The sequence below is a fragment of the Sinocyclocheilus grahami genome, unplaced genomic scaffold (genome assembly GCF_001515645.1).
Source record: "Sinocyclocheilus grahami isolate Dianchi unplaced genomic scaffold, SAMN03320097.WGS_v1.1 scaffold156.1, whole genome shotgun sequence".
Lineage (NCBI taxonomy): Eukaryota > Metazoa > Chordata > Actinopteri > Cypriniformes > Cyprinidae > Sinocyclocheilus > Sinocyclocheilus grahami.
In genome coordinates this window covers 1,408,489-1,414,168 of record NW_015505335.1, presented here as the reverse complement: position 1 = coordinate 1,414,168, position 5,680 = coordinate 1,408,489, and positions in this window count along the sequence as shown.

Below are 5,680 nucleotides of genomic sequence, written 5' to 3'. Positions count from 1 at the left end.
TATTTATGTGCACGATAAACATTTACATAAAGCACCGGTTTCTTATAGTCCAACATCATCGCTTGGGCTTCAAAATTCTGATAGTTCATAGATGGAAATAAGCACCATTTTAAATGTTTGTTAAAAATAATAGCAAGACAACCACCCCGACCAGAGTGTCCATGTTTAAGACATTTCCAGTGTCATTGTTTTACTTCTCGAACAACTGAAGTTGTCCAGCTTTTCAAGATAATATTCAAGAAAATATGAATTCATAACCTAGCGACCCTTTTTGTTGTCTTAACACACATTCCGGGTTGTATTGTATATGATTCATCAGTGCATTTTATTCTAACAAAAGAAAATAATTCCTAAGAAGTATATTTTAATGATATTTCATCATTTTCTTGTTGAATATATAATTTCACTATAAAAATGTTACATTATTGAAGTACAATAGGTTGTGAAAACAGTTTTTTGTCTAAAACCTTTTGCCTGACCATGCACAGATGCTCAAATGGAAGCATCCTAAAATGCTTGTAGGTCACCTTGGAGTTCACAGAGCTGTCCAAAAAGGTCCAACAAGTTAATCACAGTGGCCTTTAAGATACCTGTTTAACTGAAAGTGTCTTAGTCCAATCACTATGATACAATATCTCAGTGTTTTGCAGCATGTCATCAGTGTGTAGCTGTCTTTTTTTAGCTGTCTCCTTGGCTAGAGAAATTATAAGGGAAAACAAAGAAGGGAGGGAATGTTTCTGAGCCTGAAGCTGACTAAGAATCCCAGAAGACAGAGAGGAAGAGAAGGAAAGAGAGAGCGGAGGGAGGAGGGGTGGAGAAAAGAGAAGAGCAGGCATGTAATTTGAATCTCATATACATTTCAGTTGAAAACCAGCCTAGTCTTGATACAAACTCTCTAGAGACCACCACAGACCTCCTCCACCTCCTCAAACACATACACGCACACACAAACAGATCTTCTCTGCAGTCACCATACCTTTAATACTAGTCCTAGGGCATCAGAGCATGACCGCTTGTCTCGCACAACAAACGCACAAACCACGTACGCATATACACTCATACACAGTTAGTCTTTCTGCATGTATTGGAACAGATTGTTCTTGATGCTTTTGCTGAACAGCTGAACGCTCACAGTCTTGCTAGCGTAAAGCAAGAGTCGAATGCTGAAACATGCAAGATGCATGAGTATGTTTACACACATGCACTATTGTTCACTTTTAGCCTGACACCCCTTAACTAGTCTCACACAGTTTGTTATCAGTCCACCAGGAAGTTGTGTTTACAAGGTGCAACAAGCGATTTTGAGGACAAATCAATCAGTGGATTTGCAAAAACGTTGGTTTATTTATATTTAGTTATACTTTACTAGTATTAAGTTAACTAGTTATTTGCAACATAATTATACATTGTGCTTTTTTTTTTTGTTACATTTGTAAAATATGTATTTTTAAAATGGACAGAATTTTTTGTTATTTTTTTTACAGATACAAACCCTAACCTAACCATACTAACTATTAAGTGAACTAGTTATATGCAACAATTATATATTATGCTTTGTTTTATTAGTGACACCTGTGAGATAACCATTATGCATTTTTTTTTATAAATACAAACCTAACTCTTACCCTACTAACTAGTATTGTTAACTAGTTATCCACAACATAATTATATATTCTGCTTTGTTTTCTGAGTTACATTTGTGAAATAATCAGTGCATACTTTTAAAATTAATGTCTGTTAATGCTAGTGTTAAGGACTTTTATTGTGGCTCTTTTATCTATTAGATTTATTTAGAAATATATCTATTTTTATCTATTTCTGATTACTTTTTTGTCAATTAGTCAAAGCTGTGGCTACATGAAACTACCATCCTTCATTTATTATTTATTTTCTTATGTTCATTTGGTATGTGCACACTCATCAATAGTTTGTGTTTGTCTCAATCTCTCACTCTTCCTGCAGAGCACCATGCTCTTCTACTTCTCCTCTCCTCCTCTCACCTCATGACATTCTCTGTCTTTCTCACCATTTCTTTGCTTATTCAGTTGCATGCACCTCAGTTATTTTTTTTTTGAATGCCTATGTATTTTTTTCTTTAGACACTGTGTGCTTTCTGTCTCTCTCTCCCTCGCATTCTCTGATAGACAAGAGCTTGCCTTGTTTATTTGAGAGGAAAACTCGCATTCATCAGCTCCTTGTATCTCTTTCTCTCCCTCTTCCCTTCATTCCTGTCTGTCTTTTTGAGACCCTCTCTAGCTGAGGTTATGTTTTTGATGTTCCTGTCCCTCTCTGTATCTTTGTGAGATCATAGCGCATGGCATTTGTTTGTGACTGACATCCACAGAAGATATCTTTAATATCTCAGTCGTTTATCCTAGACAATAATGAAATTAAATAGAGAAACTTTTGTATTGTCTCCCGAGGAAAAGACCACCTGAGGTAGTAATCGTACACATTTCTCCTGTAAAGTGTCATAAGTAATCTCCATAATGTATCAGACTGTGCTCAGATCTACCAAGAAAGCATCTGCGATCAAACATTAGGGATTTTGGTAACAATTTAGAATAGGGAACACTTATTCACTATTAACTAAGACTTTCCCTCAATAAATTCCTAATTTGCTGCTTATTAATAGTTAGTAAGGTAGTTGTTAAGTTCAGGTATTGGGTAGGATTAGGGATGTAGAATAAGGTCATGTAGAATAAGGCATTAATATGTGCTTAATTTGTACTAATAAATGGCTAATATTCTAGTAATATGCATGCTAATAAGCAACTAGTTAAGATACCCTAAAATAAAGTGTTACCAAGATTTTAATATAAACTCAAACATTTCTCATTAAATTCCTTCATGACGATACTGTAGTTATATTTTATGTTAATTTTTTAGCCTTAATGTACTTAAAATTTTCAATTTTTTGTCTGTTTTTCCCCCTCATGGAGCATTTCACGAGAAACATTTGAGACAAAATTGATGTTAATGAAATATAACAATATATGTGTCAGTCTTGTGTTCCTGTGTCTTGTGTTTCCCATTCATTTTTGGTCTTCCTGTTCCTGTCCCCATTATGTTTATTTGGTTCCAGCTGTGTTTGATTAATTATCTCATTTGCCCTCACATTTATACCATGTGTTTTCCTGAGTCTGTGTCAGCTGTTAAACGTCATACCGAGTTTTTGTGTTTGTATCCCTTTGTTTGTTTAATTAAAATCGAAGTTTATGTATTCTCCTGGATCTCCTCATTCCTTACCCGAGTGACCGTGAAAGAACAGCTGACCCAAAACAAGAAGTAAGCGGCGCCCCTTCTCCCCATTTTAATGTTTTCGTTTTTATGAAAAGTTTTTTGTTTTCTTTGTTTTCCTCCGCGGCATGGAAGTTGCCGCTCGGTTCACCGCCCTAGATCGTCTGGAGCTCCCCTTCATTGAGGCTCTGGGGCTCCTGATCCCCAGTTCAGCCCAGGAAGGGCTCCGGATCTACAGTTGAGCCCAGGGAGGGCTCCTGATCCCCAGTTTAGCTTAGGAAGGGCTCCTGATCCCCAGTTAAGCCCAGGGAGGGCTCCTGTCCCCTCGTTTAGCCCAGTGAGGGCTCCCGATTCCTCATTTAGCCCCGGAAGGGCTCCTGACCCCCAGTTAAGCCAAGGGAGGGCTCCTGATCCCCAGTTAATCCCTGGGAGGACTCCAGATTCCTCGTTTAGCCCAGGACGGGCTCCTGATCCCCAGTCCAGTCCAGGAAGGGCTCCAGATCTCCAGTGGAGCCCAGGGAGGGCTCCTGATCCCCAGTTCAGCCGAGGAATGGCTACGGATCACCAGTTGAGCCCAGGGAGGGCTCCTGATCCCCAGTTCAGCCCAGGGAGGGCTCATGATCCCCAGTTAAGCCCAGGGAGGGCTCCAGTTCTTGGAGCCCGTAAGCATCCCCAAGTTTTTTTTTTGGGGGGGGGTAGTAGTGCACCAGCCGTAGAGGCCGAGGTCTCGAAGTCTGCTCTTCCATGACCTTCTGAACTGCCTGCACTGCCATGGCTCCCCTATATCCCTGCTCCGCTGTGGGTCCCGGAATGGGCACCGCCCTGGAGGCCTTCTGTCCCTAGAGGCCTCCAGAGTGCCCCCCCCTCCCCATTGGATGTTGTCACGGTGCGGGATGCGCCTTCCGGGAGGGGGGAGTAAATGTCAGTCTTGTGTTCCTGTGTCTTGTGTTTCCCTCCCTCTTTTGCACATTTCTGGTCTTCCTGTTCCTGTCTCCATTATGTTTATTTGATTCCAGCTGTGTTTGATTAATTATCTCATTTGCCCTTGCATTTAAACATTGTGTTTCCTTGAGTCCCTGTCAGCTGTTAAACATCATACCTGAGTTCTTGTGTTTGTATCCCTTTGTTTGTTTAATTAAAATTTTATGTATTCTCCTGGATTTCCTCGTTCCTTTCCCGAGTGACCGTGACACGATGAGCTATAAATTTTTTCATCTTTATTACCAGTATAGGGGAAATATCTCAGTTATTTCTCCTAGACAACATTGAGATACAATTGAGAAGCAATTTAGAATCTCAAGTGTCCAGTTTCTAAGATTTTTTCCCCGTTTAAAAAAAATGTTAAATAAAAATCTTCCCAACAGTCTTAAAGGATCAATTCGCTTTCAGCATAAAATGTTCCTTATAATTTACTCAGCCCCATGTCTTCCAAGATGTTCATGTCTTTCTTTTTTCAGTCTTCAGTCTCAAGGTTTTTGAGGAAAAGGTTTTTTATCCATATAGTGGAATTCAATGGGTATCAAGGGGTTAAAGGTCCAAATTGCAGTTTCAGTGCAGCTTCAGGGGCATGAAGATGTTGGATGACATGGGGGTGAGAAAAATTATCAGGAAATTTTTATTATGGAAGTGAACTAATCCTTTAAACTGTACTCAAATTTGTCGAGAGTCAGCAGTCCCCCGTCTTGGATTTTGTCTCTTCTGCAGTTTCAAGAAGTGATCTCAAAAATTCAATTCAATTCAAGTGTATATGTATAGTGCTTTTCACGATACAAATCGTTGTAAAGCAACTTTACAGAAAATTAAGTTTCTACAATATTTAGTAGTAGCTTATCAGTGGTGACGGTCAGTTAATGTACATATCGCAGAAATGTACGGAAAATCTATTAAAGATGTAGTCAAACAGATGATGAACACTATTAACAGAAATTATTATATGATGCAATCAAACTTATAGCAAAATTTGGTAGTTCTGTATGTTGTTTCGGGGTTGGCATCATCTGAGGTCCTCTGAGGGGTTGGCATAATCTCTTCTCAGGTGTTCTGGATCCAGACTGAAGCTTGTGTAAATCGTAGTTACCATGGGATGTTAATCCCGTTGCAAAAACAGAGAAGCAAATGGAGACATAATTAGCGTAGCTGCTGTTCCAACCAAGCAAAATTAATTTGTTTAACCCAAGCTAAAGAATAATAATGTGCATTTGATCAGATATAACTGCAGTACAAGATTATGAGATGCATTATTTGAATGCTTGGCCAAAGAGATGTGTCTTTATAGATTTAAACAGAGAGAGTGTGTCTGAACCCCGAACGGTATCAGGAAGGCTATTCCAGAGTTTGGGAGCCAAATGCGACAAAGCTCTACCTCCTTTACTGGACTTTGCTATCCTAGGAACTACCAAAAGTCCAGAATTTTGCGACCTTAGGGAGCGTGATGGATTGT